This window comes from Ciconia boyciana, chromosome 2 (genome assembly GCF_034638445.1).
Source record: "Ciconia boyciana chromosome 2, ASM3463844v1, whole genome shotgun sequence".
NCBI classification, from domain to species: Eukaryota; Metazoa; Chordata; class Aves; order Ciconiiformes; family Ciconiidae; genus Ciconia; species Ciconia boyciana.
Window position 1 is genome coordinate 75,345,886 of NC_132935.1, and position 19,442 is coordinate 75,365,327.

Genomic DNA, 19,442 nt, shown 5'->3' on the forward strand with positions numbered 1-19,442 from the left:
GCTCAGGCATCTCAATCGTCATCAAGATGCCTGACCATCAAGAGGCTTTATTAGCTAAGGCAATGCTACCCCTGGGGAGCAGGTAAAGGGCTTCTCATTTGATTTTAATTTTTGTATTCACAGAAACTCTGCTTCTTCACTCAGAAACTTTGAAAGAAAAGTGGTAAAAGCAATTTTAAAATTAAAACATTTGCAATGCTACACTAACATTGTGAGGGAATTTAGAAGGTTAAACTTTCATAAACATAATTCTCCTTGCTTTCTGCTTCTTGTATGTATTACACTTACTGTGGCACTTGCCTTTAATATTCCATTTAGTTCTCCCTGAACTTGAAACTTTTTATCTAGCTAAAATATTCCTTAAAGTAAGCATTAAGCATGCCTGGTTTTAGAGTGTGTATCTTCATGTTCCAGTTTCTTCTCAGCCTTTAAAGAAATACATTTTTATGCAAATTGAAGAAAACTGCTCAAGGTAAAAGTTCAAGAGTATCTAATGTGTTTAAATATTGATGAATTTTCTATTGCAATTTTTAAAATGTGCCTTTCCAGAGCTTTGAGGTGCATGCACAAATCAATTTAAAAGCACACATAGAATCTTATGTGAAAGCATGGAAAGGGAATCTTCAGAAGAACTATCAGTCTGAGGAAGACTTATTCTCACTAGCTAATTGAAAAAGGTACAGTACAATATAAAAGAAATACCTCCATTTGTGTTTTCTTTTCATAAACTTAAAATTGAAAATTGAAGGTCTTAATTACATTTGGCATAAGTAGTAGAACTATATAGAAATCCACTGCTAAAGCTTGGTAGCCTTTTCAATAATGCATTTTCATTCATCCAGTATAATGCAGTATAATTAAATGGCTCTTTAGACCAACAAAATATTTTGCTTAAAGGAATATTTTATGTTGAGGAGAAATCAGTGAGGATAGTATGCCAGGAGAGGATGTAAACTTAACTCATTATCTCAATTCAGAGTGGAAGAATAGCTGTAAGACTGCAGCTGTTAGGGTAACATGTGGGACTAGTCCAAATGTCCTTGTATACAGAAGCTTTTTGGGGTTCAGAAAATAACTGTCATTTAGGGTGGAAACTTAATCTTTGCTCTGGAAATACTGTCTTCATCTAGAAGCAAATGTTGAGAAAGCTAGGCAATGGTTATGGTGCTACTGTGCTGCATGGATTTTACTTCCAAACTGTGGCCTTCAGTGTTCTGGATCAGATATTCTGTTAAAATACATAGGATTATTTTGTCAAAGTTAAAGTTATGGATATTTCAGTGCTATTGCCCATTAAAAAATGTGTAATTAAACCAGCGCTTTATTACCAGAATTTTAACACAATTTTTTGATATGCTTTATTACCTCTTGATGTTAGATGATATTCTGAAACAGCTTGAAGCTCACAGTTTAGCTGGTGGTGAACATCAGGAGAATATCCATGAATGTATTTCTTCTGTGATACATATTTATACAGTCCAGAGTCACTGCTCTGAATTAGTTTGATGATTGGCATATACACGTCAATTATATCAAGCACAAGGATGTAATTTGTCCTTATCACTGAATAACATCCCTGTAGATCTCCCATTATGTGCCTCAAATGAGACAATCAGTGCATCTTATGTGAGGTTCCAGGTTTCCCACGGCATAATATGCAGCTTTGGGAAATACATCTTGATGAGCCTGTCTCTAGGATTGGGCTCACTTTTTAATCCTCTAAGACTGTGTCTATACTAGTAGATTAATCAGAGTCAACGAGCGTTTCTAGGCACTGGAATGCGATTGTCTATTCCATTAAACTATTCCCATGTTCCCTAACTGTAAATTAGCTAATCCCAAACAGTTTATTGGCACAGCTCAGGGTTTACATCACTCCAAGGGCCATTCCCAATGCTCAGCTTGCCTTCAGCAATCCCTGTGGTGGAGACTAAAAGAATTTACTATCATAGAACCAAGCTATTCCATGCTACTTGTACTTAGAGAAAGTTCCTGGACACACTTAATTAACTAGTGTAGTATGGACATAGCCCTGACAGTCTTCCTTACACAAGAAATTGAAAGTGAAGGAAGTCCTCATTCTGTACAAACTTCATCTTTTCTAGAAAGCATAGGATCTACACGAGACCCTTTTCTACCTTTTCCGTTAGTTAAATTGGACTAAAACTCTTGTATATTCCTACTGTCAAAATAAAAATGGTTCCTTTTAAACAAACTGCCTGCAGAGTGCAACAACAGTAACAGAGAATAAACAGACCCCAAACATCATCAGATCCAAACTCTACCACTCCTATGATGTAATGAAGTATAACTGGTGAAATCAGTTTGATGTTAAACTATGCTAATTGAATGTCATGAAATAATATGATTTGGATCAGAAGAAAATGAAAGACAATAGATTCCTCATGCTTTTTACTCACAGGAAGTATAAGGCTTAGAAGAAAATCAAAGCTTCCTTCAGAACATCCTGAGCTCATGGAAAGTGTATTTCTTACAAAATCATTCTGATTAGAAAACTCCTGTCCAGCTCTTCCTGTGATGTATATGTACCAAATACTTGTTCAAATTAAATTCATAGTTCAAAATGTCTCCCTCTTCAGAGCCTTTCTGTAGATAAGAGATTTTCAGAATATCAATAAAATATATTCATGCTGCATTATCTGAAGTTATTACTGTGGGATTAAGGTTTTTTTTTTCTTTTGGTAGGCTTTCCTAGGATAAAAGTAAAGAGCAGATGATTTAAAGCCAAGATTACCATTAATATATGTGTGTGTTCATATGTGTATTTATACACAAATTGTGTGAGTTAAATTATGTGTGTGTTTATATTAATTTAAAAGAATGTATTTTAAACATCTAGTTATTTTTTTCCCTTCTAGGCCAGAAATGTAGCTATTACCATGCAGTGATCTGAACAGACATCTAATTGCAGATCTTCTAAAAAAATATATAATTCTTTAAGGATGAATTTTGTTAGATTCAGGAATAGAGAAATGCTTTATATCTACATGCATGTATAAATAATTGGACGCCAGTAGATGGTGCTCACTGTGTAGTATAGTCCCTGGGGTTACTAAGACCAATAAAATTTGTTGTTGTGCAATGAAACCAACGTCTGTGCAACTCTTTACAGCTACTCTGAACAGATGGTACTAATGTTCTGTCTAATTTAGTGTGTAGTACTAGCTTGAATACAGATTCATATACCACATGAAGATTTTTGAGGGAGTCCTTTTGCTGGCAAGAGAGAGATTGTTACTGCTCTTGTGGGTGGCAGCTTGAAGTAAACATGGTGGCACAACAAGTAAAGGTATATTAGGAGGGATTCAAAGGACAAAATATATGAAGGGACACTCTTGAAATAGCAGATAACTAAGGCCAAGAAGAAGAAAATAAAAGATACCTACAGTGGGTTGAGGGGAGAAAAGAAAATGATAGGCAAGGGGTTACAAGATTGAAGGAAATGCTGCTGGAGATGGGAAAATAATTTGAATAGATTAAATAAATTTTAATATGGAGAAGAGACATGGAGAACAGAAGTTATTTAAGAAAATTAATAGAGAAATATGAAGAAGTTAATGCCAAGAGAGAATAATAGGTGCAGAGAAAATAGTCAATATGGGAAAAGGCAACATGCAATGAAATTACTAGGTATATGACTAGAAAATAAATATTATTGATCTTTTCATCTCACATGTGCCAATACCACATTGGCATAAGGTTTGAACACGAAGAGTGTTCAAATGCCTAACAGTTCTTGAATTCAACACACTGACTTGTGTTCCCACTTAAAAATTTGGGAATATTAAATTTCTTTGCTTATTCTGATTGGAATATCTTGGGGTAGGTCTATCTGGAGCATTGCTTTGTGCCAGTCTCCTGGCAGGCTGTTACATTTAGAAGCGTATTGTAAACTGTGCTGTTGTCTCTGTGTGGCAATTTGCTATGCCGTTGCCTTTAGCTGTGATGTGAGGCCCAGTGACACTGCCTGGTGTCGCACAGAAACACTCTGGTGACTGGACTGTGCCATGAGATGTGTTCTCGGACTAATACTGCCTGCCTGGCAGTAAGGTTAATAGGTGTAGTACATGGCAGATGGAGACCGCTACCAGTTTACTCAGCAGGTCTCACTGCATGCACATTTCATTTTTCTATGGTAAAGGTGTAGACAGAAGGGTAACTGGGCCCAGAGGACTTCTGTGCAGAAAGCTACTGAGAAGAGGAAAGTAGAGAGGGAAATGAGTAAGACCTTCTTGCTCTCTTCCAGCAGTTCGCCAATAGATGGTGGCAGAGATCCTTCCTTAGACCACCCACAGCCAACTTGTGGTTCTCTGCTTCCCAGTCCTGTGGGGCTGAGGTCATGACATAAAGGCAGCAAAGTATCTTTGCATCATGGCGTGGTGCAAAAAGTGACGAAAGAGAGGGAGATGGGATCCTGGAGAGCAACATTACAAGATCTGAGAATGTCAAAGCTATTTGTTAGAGCTGGGTACACTGGAGTAACTCCATTATTTGGAGAGGTAAACCTAACAGAATTTCTATTTAAGACATCAGTTGTGTACCTAGAATCCTAAAACTTGCCCTGTTTAGAAGAATAGTGGTTAGAAGTTAAAGAAAAAAAAGTAAATTATCATTTCAAAACTCTTAATTTTAATGCAGTTTTGTTTTAACAACTGTTTCCATCTATGTCCTGATTTATATAAAATGAAATTAAGCACCTATAAAAAGAAACTAAAATAAGTGTAACCGACCTATGAAGCAAATCAAACTGTAAAACTTCATCAATATTGCTTATTAGAAATTCATTTGTTAGAATATCTTTAAACCTACTTTATCCACCAACCCATTATTTATCTTTGCCTTTTGTGTGTATCTTAAAAATTGTTAGCATCTAAATTTAGTGAACACAACTGATTATTTATAAATTTATAATGGAAAACAATCTGATATATAATTCAGTCTGTTTAAGGTGCATAATGGTGTTTAGCTATAGCATCCCCAGGATCCTTAGCCATAGAAACAGAGTAATCCTGCTCTGAATATGGAAACAGTGTGCCAAAGATATAATCTATGATTTGTCATCTTTAATCAGTTTCTATCTCTTACTAATAATTCTCTTATTACATTAGGAATTACATCTAAAATATTGTAATTTTTCTTACATTTTGTTATTTATTTAGCTAACTTACTGGTTTTGCACAATTTTGTGCATTTAGAGGTTTCACACAATTATTTTGGAAAGAGATTAGCTAGCATGCACATACCACACCATTTAAAATAATGCTTATTTGCTTAAAACAGTGCTGCAGCTGTCTGGCAGCCCATTGTAGGCCTAGTTATTGTTTTGAGGACCTGTAACTATCAGCCTGGTCACCCTTTAACTCAGTCTAGGCAGGTGTATGAAACAGAGTTGGACACCATCCCACACTCTGCAGAGACATTTATAGAATCGTATAGGTTGGAAAAGACCTTTAAGATCATCAAGTCCAACTGTTAACCTAACACTGCCAAATCCACCACTAAGCCATGTCCTAAGTGCCACATCTACACGTCTTTTCAATACTTCCAGGGATGGTGACTCAACCACTTCCCTGGGCTGCCTGTTCCAATGCTTGACAACCCTTTTGGAGAAGAAGTTTTTCCTAATATCCAATGTAAACCTTCTCTGGCACAAGTTGAGGCTATTTCCTCTTGTCCTAAAGCTTGTTACTTGGGAGAAGAGACCGACACCCACCTCGCTACAACCTCCTTTCAGGTAGTTGTAGAGAGCAATAAGGTCTCCCCTCAGCCTCCACTTCTCCAGGCTAAACAACCCCAGTTCCCTCAGCTGCTCCTCATAAGACTTCTGCTCTAGACCCTTCACCAGCTTCATTGCCCTTCTCTGGACACGCTCCAACACCCCAATGTCTTTCTTGTAGTGAGGGGCCCAAAACCAAACACAGTATTTGAGGTGCAGCCTCACCTGTGCTGAGGACAGGGGGACAATCACTTCCCTACTCCTGCTGGCCACACTATTCCTGATACAAGCCAGGATGCCATTGGCTTTCTTGGCCACCTGGGCACACTGCCGGCTCATATTCAGGCGGCTGTCAACCAACATCCCTGGATCCTTTTCCACTGGGCAGCTTTCCAGCCACTCTTCTCAAAGCCTGTAGCGTTGCATGGGGTTGTTGTGACCCAAGTGCAGGACCCGTCACTTGGCCTTGTTGAATCTCATACAATTGGCTTCGGTGCATCAATCCAGCTTGTCCCAGTCCCTCTGCAGAGCCTTCCTACCCTCAAGCAGATCAACACTCCCGCCCAGCTTGGTGTCATCTGCAAGCTTACTGAGGGAGCACTTGATCCATTCATCCAGATCATTGATAAAGAGATTAAACAGAACTGGCCCCAGTACTGAGCCCTGGGGAACACCACTTGTGACCGGCCACCAACTGGATTTAACGCCATTCACAACAACTCTTTGGGGCCGGCCATCCAGCCAGTTTTTTACCCAGTGAAGAGTGCACCCATCCAAATCATGAGTAGCCAGTTTCTCCTGGAGAATATTGTGGGTGGGTGCGTGGTGTGAAGTGCCAGCATCCAGGCTTGAGAGAGGCTGACTCCTACTTCAGCTCTGATTCAGTCCATCTTTCCCGAGTGTGCCTCTTGTTAAGGATGTAAGTACTCCCTTTGAAATCAATGGGACTATTCATGCACTTAGTCAGGCATGTACTTTAAGTAGATTGCTGAACTGGGACCATTCTGCACCATCTAAATGACTATACACTCTTCGGGACAATGGAAAATCAGTCTCACAGTTATTTTAAAAATGACTCAGAAAATTATTATATTTGCCTTCAACTGTCTTCTGGTGAAAATGAACGGTTCGAGCAAAATATGGGGAATCACTACTCATAGTTCTGGAAAAACAAATATAAAAAAGTTTTCTTGTATCATTTTGACGATGTTACACTTGATTTGTGATGCTGTACCAATAAAGTTAAGGAAGTGAATTGTTATTCTAGCATTGCCTGTTTGGAGTACAATAAAGAGACTGATTTTCTGTTTATGAAGTGCTTGAAAGAAAAATAAGTGGTGATTATTCATGTTTCATTCTTTAAAAAGTCAAATATAACGGAGGAGAAAATTGTGTACCCTCTGTAATTCTAAGCACCTGCTGATTTTCAGTATTACTTTTCTTTCCCAAAGAATGTATGGCTCTGTACAGAGCTCTGCTCTGATTTCTTGCAATGGGGACTGTATATTAACTCTTAACAGGGATAAAATTTGATCTAGTAAAAACTCATGGTGTTTTCACAACATAAATGTTTTGTTAGTAGAATAAATAGCAGATCAAACATAAACATAAATATAATTTAAATCAGAGTTCACCGCTATGTTGACTTAAACCAGTCAAATGATTGTTATCAATGGTCCCTGATCACCCTTACCAAATGTAGCCTAGTGTGGTATGTAACTGGAACCTGGGGAAAATAGCATAATGTGAAATACCTGAAATTAAGGACCAGGGTGGTCTCTCTATATCTACTAGGCTCAAGGTATGGTCTCTATTGTCTTGGGGTAGCAGACTTTACTTACTAGTTATAGCGGACTTTACTTATTAGTTATGTTGGCCTGTTTTTTTATGACTCTGCATTAATTTTCCTGTTTCATTCCAGCCTCTGTAGTTTTCTCATCCAGCAAATCAACCTGCATAATTGCATAAAGGTCAGGTTTTGTTTTTATTTTTCTTCAGCAAACATTATCTTTCTATTTGTATCATTTTACTTGGTAGCTAATGCTTTCCATTATACTAGACAAATTTTTATTTATAAAATCCTCTTGACTTGTTGAACTGCTCCCACCTCTCTCCTTAATTGTCCAAATACAATTAGAGGTCTGGATGAAATGAATCACCTTGGCAGAAATTCAGCCAGCTTTATTGCCAAATTCAAAGACTGACTGAGTGGGGAAAAAAATGGTATATTGGCACTCTTGATTTAAAAACAATTTCAAATGTGGCCATGTGTGGTATTAATTCCAGCTGAAACCCTGGAGGGTGATTAATTAAAATGTATTGTTGTAAATCCATTGTGATACGCTCCAATACTAAGTGTGCAAGGCCAGACTGTGGTTTAGCATATGTATTCTGGAAGAGAGTAAATTATCAGTGGTCTCCTTGCATGGCCTTCTACAAAGAGGAGAAAATGGGATAGAAGCAGTATCTATCCCATTAGAGTATGTCTATCTGCTATTTTTTCCTTTCTTAGCAGTGGCCAAATAGTAGCAGAAAAGAGGAAGGAGCAAAGACTGCTAACCAATATGTTTGGATTGAGTCAAGAGGGATGTGAAACGGCTGCAAAGTGGGATCTATAGCACTTCAATTAACTGATAATAAAGGAAGGCAGGCAGGTCAGAAAGCATCCTCCTTTTTTCCTGTGTCATTCTTTCTACCCTCAGGATGTCACCTGAGAAGGTTGTTCCGGCTGTGCCTGAAGTTTCTGCAATACCTTTCAGAGCAAGAGTTCAAGCTTGGGAGAAGAGTGGGGTGCACCAGCTGTGCTGCCCAGGGAAAAGTAGGTGCCTGCTGGTGGAGGTGTAGGGTCATGAGCTCTGCCAGTACTGGAGGTGGCTGAGACAGAACAGGGAGAGCTCAGCAGCTTTGGCTGTTACGGAGGGTCTCTGTTAAGGGACGCAGGATGGGGAAAAATGAATAGGTGGGAGAAGATTTGAAGAGAAAGGAAATGGTAACTTTGGAATATTTAGGAGAGCCAGAGCAAAAGGAAAAATGAAACTCAGAGATTTGTGGGAAACAGAGCAGGGGGGAGGGGAAGCTTTGGGAGGAATGAAGAGATTCTCTGCAGTGGATGTGAGACATAGGGAACAGCTCTCTAGTCAGTCAAAGGGACAAAAGGAGCAAGTTATTTGAGCATTCAGGTAGAAGGGGCTTGGAATGTCACCTGATTTGTCCTGTGGGAATATGAAGCTGGTGGTAATATCTCTTTCACCCCACCTCATCCTCTGCAAGAAATATGAAAGTGATAAGTGAAGAAAAGAAAGCGTCTTTCAAAAACACAATTGGTTTCCTAAGGCAATGCAGTTACCTCCACATCTACTGTGATGGTGCAGTCTAGCCCCCTACACTATATTCTCACCCCTTTCTAGAAAGGAGAGCTTTTTGTTTTGTTTTCCTTTAAATGTCTACTTTTGTGTTTCAGTAATCAAGAAGTCATTCTTCAGTTAATATGCAACTGTCTTATCTTCAGGCCAGACACCCTGATCTGCGCACAAAAACTTGATAGCACCCCTAATCCTTGAAACACCACTCACTGAAAGCTTCCCACTGAATTCAGCTTAATCTTTAGCAGGATATATATGCACAAGCCAGAAATTTGTAAAGGTGCATGTCCAACCCAGAAAGCCAAGCCACAAGTAGCAAGCATAACAATGTTTGCAGGATGGATTAAAAAAAAACAAAAAATAACTTGCTGTCAGAATGCTTATACAGAACAGGTTCAAAATAGAACTTCAGCTTTCAGTAGTTTTTACTAGATTTTTCTTTAATAAATGTGAACTAGAATGTTTTAAATATCTTCCCATCTTTTTTCTTTTTCTTACAGCTGCTTCTTTCACACTTCTCCTATTCATAAACATATGATGAAAAAATAAACATATGATTTGGTAATTGCCAGAGGGTGTCTTCATTCTGATAGCTTCCTTAGAGGCTACATTCATCTTCCACCATTTTTATATTCACAAGCTAAAAGATGATTGTAGGAGGTGTTTCAACTGTGGAAAGAATGCTCTCCCATCTGTGGCAGTATACAAAAGTGCCTTCTTATAGAAGGGTTGTTTGGGGTTCTTTCCGGATACATAGATACCAAGATGTGTAGGTTTATTGAGGAAACATCCAAAAGTGAGGAGAGATTGTAGCATAATTGCACATCTTCCACATCCTACATAAGAGATATGCTTCAATAGTACTCCACCTGCTCTTGGGTATGTTTAGTGTCCTATGAAGATTTCATCTGCAGTTTCTTTGTGAAGGGTATGTATAGAAGATGACATTAAGTTCCAACATTTCTGAGTTTCATTTAGCTCTGTTACCCATTAGGAAAGCAAGATGCTAGTGTCTGCTCATCTTTACAGAGTTTAGATATGAGACAAGCTAATCAAAATAGACCAGAGGAAGAAAAAATCAGTAGACTATTTAACACTTATCTGAATTCACTGTTAATTCCACTTGCCATTTAGACAATTATGAACGGTGTAGACAAAGTGATGGATAATATGGAGGAGTGATAGAAAAAAATTACCCCATGTACTTTTTTGTAGGGGTCTTTCAAATCATTTCAGTTTCTATACACTTTTCTCCTTCTTGGGAAAGACAGAAAATGGCATTACCCAATTTTTATTTTTTTTTTCAGTAATGGGAGGTTAAATTGCTGATCTAACTGTACCATAGGTGAAAAATAATATTCTATGAGCATTACTTTAGGGTGGTAAAAACTGGTGTAAGATCATTAATTAAAACTTTAGCATCTTATTTTTACATATTAACCAACACCTGCATATTCATAAATGCAGTCCAAATGGTTTGATTTTTACAGTGTAGTGCTGAAGCAGGGACTTCAGGTTATTAATTTACAAAATTTGTTTCTCTGATGAGACTCAGAGCCATGTATGACAGGGTCTTCATGGGTAGCAGAATTTGGAGTAAGAATATAGCAACAAAGATTTCATTGTCCTTTTTCCCTTTCAATTTTTAGTGTTTTTCATTCCACCTTTTTTTTCTTAAGTCAGTGAGACTGCAAAAGCAATTAGTTGGACAAGATGAAGGCTTATTGTTTTGATTTACAAACAAATTATGATAGCCTAGGTAAGGCTTGGACAGAAAGGTAGATTACAGGACCATTAAGGAAGGCAGATAACTTCAGTTGATCATAGAGATCAGAAACATGTTAGAAGCTAGTGTCCCTCGATGTGGGGGAGCAATGGTACAGCCATTCAATATAAAGCTTTGGCAGTCAGACAGGAGAATCAGAATTGGGACTTCTGCGTAGTCTTCAGATGAGTGGGGTTACAATTCTGCGGTGCTTTTGGAAAGCTGGATTTCAGCTCCAGGGGAAGGGGCAGGGCGGGGGGGGGGGGCACCTTTAGTAGTTTGGGATGCATCTACAATAATGCATGTACTCTGTCTCTATCTTCTGAGACCTGAAGACTTACCTGTTGTTTCTGTATTTCCTTTTTAAAATCTTTTATTGAGCCATTAGAATACATAGTATGGACCATGTTTATATTTAAATAAAGGCCCCATAACCGATCACTAATCTTGCAAACAGATGAGCTGTAAAAATGTTATCTGCTTAATTACATATGCTTCGTGTGTCAGCAACAAAATTTTAAGAGGAGGTTGTCTGCAGGGTGGTGAGCCACAAGTGAGAGTTCTTGAGTATCTTACTGATCACAAACTGTACTTTTTCATCCACAGTTGCAAATAAAGAATATTAAATTCAGTTATGTTAACCAGACTGCTGTAGAAAGAAAGGACACATGTATAATCTGGCACTTCCTGATTATTGATTCCTCAGTCACAGATATCAGAACATCACTTTATAAGAATAAAATCAGAAAATATTAGAATCAGAAAAGCACTTTAATACTGTTGTATCTAATTTTGAAAATTATATGAAAAGTTTCACATTAAAATCCTGAACACATATTTAGGTGGCCACCAAAATTAAAACTTATATTAACTAACTGTAAATCAGCAAAAAGAGATGCTACAGTTAATCAGTAGTATTTATTCACATCTGAATCTATCTTGCAGCAATCAACAGCAGTTCAGACAATGTTCAAGTTCTTCAGGAATCTGTATTTTTTGGAATCAAGACCTGTGTCTTGAGTGGTAAAAGCATGGGGGGAGGGGAGAGAAGTTTAATTCTATTTTGTGTGCTTTTATTTATAGACATTTTTGCCTTTGCATTTTTTAGGACTGCTACTTCCATTGCTAGTGCTGTTAGCCTTGCAGACTTCATCACCAAAAGAGAGTTTTGGTTGAAATTAATATCTCCAGTTGTTAGCAAACTTATCTATGATGACCAGCCTCTGGAGAGGTAAAAAACATAGAGTTTTGCTCATGGTGTAGATAATTTTATTCCATCCAAAATTAAGTGTACATACCTGCTGCTCTGTTCTCACATCTATGGAAATGCCTTAAAAAAGTATTTCTCTGAGGCTAAAAAAATCTTAGAATCAATAGAGCAACAGATTTGTTGTAGCATTAATAGTAACATCTAAATGCATTTAGTAACAAGGTAGAATGTTGGACTTCCGTGGTAGTCTTATTTGCCTATAAATATTAATAAAGTAACTTGCTACAAATTACGCTACAAATTGTATGCTGAAACAATGTATGAGCACCATTATTTTTACATGTAGTGACAAATGTGTTCTACTTTAGCAAATGATTAATACTAACAATTTGGATGTGTTTTCAGTTGTAGAGGCATATAGCAAGTATCATGCAGCTGATTAGAGTGGAGTTAGCCACTCTTGGAAGGCCAGCAGGACATTATTTCATATAAACTGAATACTCCAGTAAATTGGCAAAATAATACTTACCAGCCTAGGATAATTACTTCTGAAGATATTGGGTCCTTTCAAGACCTGATCTGGACAGACTTTCAAGAACTAGAATTTCTTTACAAGTAAAAATCAGTAGTTTAAAAGCTAGGCAAAACTCAGACTGCCATATTCCCTGCTCACTTGTGTCAGTGGCTTGTTCTCTGCTGATCTGTTTCCTCACTACTGTTTGTTGGCTGAGGGAAGGTGATGGCAGCAAGGGGCAGAAGTCATGGAGCTACAGCAAGACTTCATCAGTGCTAGTGTAAATTAGCTTATTAGTCATGGATCCTGTCCTGGTTTCGACTGGGATAGAGTTAATTTTCTTCCTAGTAGCTAATATAGTGCTGTGTTTTGGATTTAGTGCGAGCATAATGTTGATAATACACTGACGTTTTAGTTGTTGCTAAGCAATGTTTACACTAGTCAAGGACTTTTCAGCTTCCCATGCTCTGCCAGGTGCAAAAGAAACTGGGAGGGGGCACAGCCAAGACAGTTGATCCAAACTGGCCAAAGGGCTATTCCATATCATATGGCGTCATGCTCAGTATATAAACTGGGGGGAGTTGGCCAGGGGGCAGCAGTCACTGCTTGGGGACGGGCTGGGCATCGGTCGGCGGGTGGTGAGCAGTTGTATCACTTGGGTTTTTTTTCCCTGGGTTTTGTTTCTCTCTCTTGTTGTTTTACTTTTCATTACTTTTTTTTTTTTTTCCCAATTATTCAACTGTTCTTATCTCAGCCCACCAGTTTTCTTACTTTAGCTCTTATGATTCTCTCCCCCATCCCACTGCGGGGGGAGGGTTAGCGAGCGGCTGTGTGGTGCTTAGTTGCCGACTGAAGCTAAACAACGACAGAGCCGCAGCCTCAGTGCTGTAAGTATTGGAGAAAATTAAGACTTGAGGAACATTCCCATCTTAGTAGGGGGTGAATTGGTCCTTGGAAGTGACTTTTCCTGGCTAATTATACTGGGAAAATTAATGAGTAATAAGACTGGACATTTAATAAGCAAAAATTAGGTGACATAAATTTCATCCTAGGCATAGAATAAGAAGAAAATTGAAGTAAATGGGGGAAGCAATGATTTATAGTAAGGGAGCAAGAGAAGAAAAAAAAAAGGAGTCATAAGACAACATACTCTTTATTGATTGGGAGCTTTGCTTTTACTTTCAGTGTTCTTCCATAGTTTTTTTCATGTAATTTTCATTTTATCAGCAAAGTGATAATGCCTGATGTCTTAGGCCTTCAAAGTCTGTACCCTGCCACAGTTACCTAAGGAGGATAACCTGTGCATAGGGGTCAGTACTAGTGGGACAGCTAGAAGCTGGGTTTGCCATTGGGTTTGTTTAAAACAGCACTGGTGTTGCTTGGATTTGTCCCTTGTTTGACTCTGGTTCCTGGGTAGCTGTTAATTTTTAAATTTGGTTGGGTCTGGCTCTGCTGCAGTCTGAGCTTGGTGCTCCACTAAAGAGGGGCTTCATGGAAGCCCACAGCCCTAAGGGCTTCCACTCTTTCCACAGGTTGAGATTGATACAGATTAAAGCAGAAGGAGGTTTTTTACTCATACAGGGAAACAGACCAAATCACAAATCAGGTCATAAATTCTGGTTATTTATTCAGGCTTTATAATCTGATTAAAAGCAAGATTGAAATGCTCAAGTAGTCTTTATCACTGGTAGAGATGTTTTCTCCTTGCTCTGTACTCAGTAATCAGAGTGTGATTCTTATGGCATTCTTGGCAGGGGAAAACAACCCAGCCCATTCCAATTAGACATATGTGTTGTGTGTTTTGGGGTTTGGCTGGGGGAGGGGGAGAAGTGTTGGGAAAGAACTGTCAATTTTTGAGTGATCATTGTACCTTACCATTAAGGCAGTTGAGACAGATGATCCTAATTCTCAGAAGGATCTATTCTTTAAGATGGCAGAGGAGAAATTGTCAGTGGCACCTGATTTGGATATATATCAATATAACCATATAAATAGAACTCACAGGCTTTAACATATTTTGGAGGACAGATCTATTTTAAAGTCAGTCACACTTATATGAATTAGTAAAAAATTGTTAAGAGGTTTTGAAAAAATAGCATAATTATGCTTGAAAAGAATGAATTTTACTATTGCTATCCTGTTTGATCCATGAAATAACAAGTGGTTAAGGCAAGGTAGGAAAATTTCTTGTTGGGGAAAGCTGCAATTAATAGTGTAAGTAAAAAATTTTAGAAGTCTTTTTCCCAAATCTTCATTTGACCAGCTCTACAATGAAACATAATTTGATTTTACTATATGGCATTTTAAAGACACATTAGAATAGTCACAGAATCTAAATCTTTGGTTTTGGCACATTTTCAAGTTGTCTTTACTTTTGTTACGCATACCTCATTCATTCTAAGAAATTGCAAGTGTGATTAAATTTAATTTAAAAATGTTTAAATACTTGCTTCTCTCTTGTTTGCTTTAAAAAAATAAAAATAATGAAAAAATCTTATGTTACGTTAGTCTACACTATCATGGTATTTTTATTCCTGCAGCTTGTGCTCTAAGTTTCAATCAGCTTGGGGGATGCTCAGCATGTCATTTATTTATAAAGAAGGATTTTCAAGGAAAAGTTACTATTGCAAAGTGACATAATGTTTTCTTTCAGAGTAGGGGATGGCAAGTAAGAACTGTAGTAAAGATTAATCCTGCTTGTTCCATACTGGTTACTTTAACAGGTTCTTTTCGGAAAGCTAGGAGCTATAAACCCATGGGAAAGCATGTGAGAGCTACTGATAAAGCATATGTCATGGAGATTGTTATATGGAATGATCTGCCATTGAAGATTAGAGTAAGCCAAAGTCTGCCCAGTTTTATAGCCTTTAGTATGGTCTATATAATGTGTTCAATTTTTTTTCATTATGTGTGTTACAATTGTATTTAGACTCCAACTGAGAGTAGGACCTTATTTTGCTATTTTGCACTCTAGAAATGTGTAGCTAATCATTGCCCCAAAAGTCTGCAGACTAAATAGACCAAAAAGAGACTAGAAAGAAAGCAGAGATACAGCTCTGAAGTGATTTGACCAAGGTCACACAAGTCTCTTGCTAAAGACAAACCCCTTTGTCCCAATGGAAATCAAGTATTTAAGAACACAACAAAAGGAAAACTCCATCTCAAAAGCATAAACTACTGGAATCTGGGAAAAGCAGGAAAAAGAAAGAAATATTAAAGGTCATCTTACATATTCATGTATATGTCTACCCAATAAGCCTGCAAAGTAGCATGAACTAATCTGATTTATAGTGTTATAAAAATACCATAATTATTTGAAGGCATAATCAATTGCAGAATTTTGGTGCTGAAGTGGAGAGATTTTTAAAAGTTATATGTTGCTGTCCAGAATTGGTGACATTGTCTGGATTTCCTGTTCAGGGATTTTATTTATCATTTCTTTTTAGTAAAGGTAGAGATGATTGGGAAAGAAAAATTCAGGATACACCACAAAGTAAGGTTGGGCCATAGGGTTAACGGGAGAACAGGTCTTCTAATTTTTCAAAAGATAGAGACCTTGAAGTCTTCATTATAACAAATTATATATATACACACACATAAGTATATATATACATATATAAAAATTTGTATACACACATGCATATATTGAAGCTATGCCAAAAATTGCATATTTCTACAAGACATTTCAAACGTTCAGCTAAGAACAAGAGAAATATATTTAGCATGACAAGACTTTAAAAGAAATTCTGCTAAACAGCTCAGTAAAATCACACATAGAACAGGATTTCCTGGTTTAGTTGCAATGCCCTGCTGAAGTCTAAATAAAACATAGTGTGAGGATGTCATACTAAATTATTAACCTGAAAAAAATTCAGTAATGCTTTTAAATTCACCATTTCACACTTCATGGTAAAGTCTAATTGGAGATGGTAAAGTCTTGACGGGAAATCCAATGCAAATCATCTGTTTTGAGTGTTAGGGTTTTTTTTTTAATTTAGAAAGAAAATAAACACAGGTTTGGTAGAGGTCTGAAATAAGGAAAAAGCTGTGATATCATCCCAGAGCTCTGCTTTTTCCCTTATTCTGACTGTACCCAGAAAAACGTTTATCTGCTGTAAGTGTCAAAATGACACTTGAAATGACAATGACAATTTGACAATAAAATGTCTTCTACCCAGTAGTTAAATTACCGCTTTCAGTAGTATGGAACAAAAACCTAAGGATGAAACCTATCTCTGAAAAATATCGCAGCGTTCCAGCCTTTTCGTAAAACTCTGTATATTGCTAAATATTGATAGTATGCTTCAAATATACATTTCCAGGGAAAAGCTACTTCTTTTCTGTGAAGCCTGCATGCCATGGGTGTTACTCTAGCTGTGGTTTTCCAATGGCATCATTCTCTTTTGGATAAAATATACCTTTATTGCTTCTCTTCATCCTGAGCTTCTTCACATCAATCTCAGTTCTTGTAATAGAAGTTAAGATTAGTGCTTGGTGTGTTTGCATGGATGAATTAGTTGATACCCAAGAAAGTCCTGATTAGCTCTGGTCTATAACATGCTCTCTGGTCTCTGGCACATGCCATTACGTGCCAATGTCCAGAGATATAACTCAAGTTATCTTTGATTAAGATGTCTTCACAGAGGCTGCATAAATTCACATCAAGGCTTATAAACTGTGTGAAAGTTACTGTCATTTAGCAGATAACATCTGTGCTAGACTTTCATTGCCAGATCTTCCATCTCTTTCTTTGATAATTCACTAGAGAAAGAGAACACCTTTCAGCTTTACCACCTCAAGTTGAAACCATCTTGTTGTGAAGAAATGAGTTTGCTTAGGTTTTCACACCTGCTATAACATATACCATGCAATTATAACTTGTTTTTTGGAAAGCAATTGGCATTTCCAAAGACAATAGTCATAGGTTTCTTGTAGAGGAAATCCCATCTTAAGGTAGTATTGACTTATCTGAATTATCTGGGTTGGAGAAATCATTATGATTTTGAGGTTCAGCATTCCTTGCAATATTTCCAATATTTCCTCATTTACACTAGGGTGGAAAGAATAATTTCTCTGCCCATCTTTCACAGTCGTCCTGTCTGTCCTAACAGAAACCGGGAACCTAGCATAATGTGAAAATATTGTCCGTAATGTCAAAAGACAAGAAAAAAAACAAGGTTCAATTTCATATGGAATATGTTCTTATCAGACTGTATCATCCATTCGTAGTTAAAATAAACTATAACGCATTAGGGGAAAAAACTGTAATACTTCAACAAAGATTACCTAAAAGGTCTTGTGAAGATCTCAAATGAATCAGCGTTAGCTCTCATGGAAACATATCAGCATATTCTGATAGTTACTGTCAAAGATTCAGTTACTGCTATCAAAAAACAAATCTATATTAATTTATTCAAGTGCTTACAGTAAATTTTAACAATTCACTGCAACTGTTTCCTTCTAAATCAAACCACTGAAATTGGAATGCTTCAAATTCTTGCTGCTTTACACAAACTTAAATCAAGGTATAGTTGAAAAAGTTACTTAATATTTTCAATCTTAAATCATTCCGTTAAATAGCATTTCCATCAGCAAAAATTTTTCCACTACAGACAAATGTTTTAGGTCTTTCTATCTGTCTGCATTTCTTTTCTGTTAATGTTGCTGAGATTATCTTGTTCAACTACAAAGAAGAGCTTAACTGTGGAGTTTCCTTTCTTGCAACATTTTGTGTAACAATTCTTTTAAACATTTTCATTTTTACACTTAAACACTGAAGTTTCTTTTTTTTGTTAAGGGTATTCAATAATGAAATGAACAATATATTTCTATATTTAATGAATATTGTTATTGCTAATATGTAATTGGATTTTGTATTCTGAACTGAACCACTATGAGGTTTTGAAAAATAGTTACCCCTTTATGTTTGTATACCTTTCAGTTCTTGTATTTTTTTTTTCTTTTTGAGCATCCACTATAATACCTTAAGGTACATGTACAAAAGAGAAATATCCAGCTACCTTCAGCCGTAATAACTGAAGGATAGAGTTATATAAAAATGCAATCCCTTTGTTCCCAAAGGCAGTGGTCTGTATAAGGTTTTGGGCTGCATTCTTAGCAGGAAAGGGTTTAGCCTCTCAGATTGAGGGTGGCACCAAAGAAAAGACATATTTTTAAAGGGTCATCTGTTTATTCTTGTTTGCCAGAAGTACCTACATTCTGTATATAATGGCAGAGAATGTTAGTTTTACTGTGATGCATCATAGGTTAGAGAGAAAAAAAGTTGGGGGGGAGCATCTGAAATAGTTTGTATGTATTAATGATTTTTAAATAGAAAGTGATTGTTGAATTTCATCTGCCATCGTATTGCCCAGTCTTGAAAGGTCCTTCTAGAGCTCTTCACAGTTAGCCTTCATTTTTATGATCTTGAATGATGTAATGTCAGGTTTATCCCCTCTCTACTCACCTCATTTTCCTCATCATTTTATGAATACTCTTGACTGCAGAACTCAGTGGGCATTCACTCCTCACTTTGTGAAAATTGGCTTTTAATTTCTATCTGTTGTTATCCCATCTTCAACTAGTTATTTATTCAAGGGAGTGTGCTTTTCCTTATCTTGCAACAGCTTAGTATTTTTTAAAGATTTTGTTAAGTGCCCTGTGGAAATTTAAGTTGACCAAACTCACTAAATTTGCTCTTGTTCTGTCCTTGTTTACTCCTTTAAATAACTCCAATAGATTTGTAAGGCAGGAATGTCCTTTGCAAAAGCAGTATTCCTTGTACCTATCTTAAAACTCCTGGACAGCAGTTTAAGCCTGCTTCTTCTGCGTGTTGCCAGTGAACACTGAGAACA

At 37.1% G+C, this 19,442-nt stretch overlaps 1 long non-coding RNA gene across 1 annotated transcript in view; it reads left to right on the plus strand.

The window, feature by feature from the left end:
- Positions 1–19,442, plus strand: part of LOC140646975 (uncharacterized) — a 154,549-nt gene that overhangs the window by 128,755 nt on the left and 6,352 nt on the right. The window lies entirely within an intron of this gene.